This window comes from Elephantulus edwardii, unplaced genomic scaffold, assembly GCF_000299155.1.
Source record: "Elephantulus edwardii isolate Elephantulus edwardi_28Jun2011 unplaced genomic scaffold, EleEdw1.0 scaffold00056, whole genome shotgun sequence".
NCBI lineage: Eukaryota > Metazoa > Chordata > Mammalia > Macroscelidea > Macroscelididae > Elephantulus > Elephantulus edwardii.
In genome coordinates this window covers 12,262,505-12,263,968 of record NW_006399806.1, presented here as the reverse complement: position 1 = coordinate 12,263,968, position 1,464 = coordinate 12,262,505, and positions in this window count along the sequence as shown.

The window sequence follows — 1,464 nt, the reverse complement described above, 5'->3', positions numbered from 1 at the left end:
AACTTCTTCCTTCTTATAAAATCAAGTGGAAACTACCTTATCAATGGAAAATTATTTAGCCTTTGTGCTTTTATCTATTATTATTTATATTTCATATATTTCTAAAAGGGTTGTGGGAAAAGTAGTAATTTAGCACAACTTCTTGAACTTTTAAAATTCTTCTCAATTCTCAATTGGAATAAAAAAATTCCACAATTTTCTAGGAACCTATGTGACTTACATTGTTGTTTTGATGGTGGTGGGTACCTTAAGATAAAATGGTGCTTTTAATATCAATTACTGTATTTTTAAAAAATAAGCCATTTCACACTATGATGTGTGTACAACTCTAAATCTTATACAATAATTGAATTAAAACTTTCAAAGGTGTTAGATGATCATGAACTCTTGTTTCCATTTGTTCTTAGTATGATGAAACATTCTCATGGCATGGCTTTACATTCTGTTTTCTCTCATTCATTGCAGTGACTAGCACGCATAACTTCTGTTGGTATTTAAAGTAGAAATTAAAAGAAAGTACAAATACATAGACTCATTTTAATAATGACTGAAATATATACTGTTGTTGTGTGCCATCAAGTCAGAACCAACCCATAGCTGAAACGCCAGCAGGTTTTCATAGGCAGTAAATCCCACAGAAGGAGATTACCCCACCTCCTCCCAGAGCAGCTGGTGCCTTTGGTATTGTAGACTAGGCCACTCTTGACTTTCAACCAACAGTGGGTTAATAATAGCTAAGTTTTGGAGATAGAAAATGTTATACGTGTTATTTTGAACTCTGTAGGAGTCATGAACCTCAAGATCATACTTTCAAGGGTCAACTGTGTAGGTAAGGAAATCTGGGCCAGTAGAAGGTAAGTTATTTTAATGACAATATAATTAGCTATCCTTACTTCTTGGGAACAAGGTTGGTGAAGCTTCACCTTACATATTTTAAGCATGTCATTACAGGGGCCGATCTTTGGAAAAGGACACCATGCTTAGAAAAATCAGTGAATGAAAGAAAAGCCCTCATCAAGATAGATTTGCACAGTGGCTGTAGTAATAGTCTCAAGTATCAAGGTGATGAGAATGGCATGAGATAGGGCAGGGTACAGATCCATTGTTCATAGGGTCATTGACTCAATGGCACCTAATTACAACAATCCATAGAATTGAAAAATATTTATTTTTATCTAAATGTTCTTGCAATAATGACACCAAATTTTATTTATAGAAATAAACTTTCAGAAGGAAAGAGTTATTTTCTTTCACATGATAGTTTTTGTTCTTTTCTATGGATGGCAGTTTTCTCTAGTCTTTCTCATAAAAATGAGATGCCATTCTTGAGTTTAAGTCAACGAGATGACTTTTTTGTAAGAAGGACAAGGCAGTTATTTTATTACTTGATTTATTTGTTGAATATCTGGAAAAAATATAGCCATGTCCACTCTCTATTTCCTTCTGTCTCTCTCTCTCTCTCTC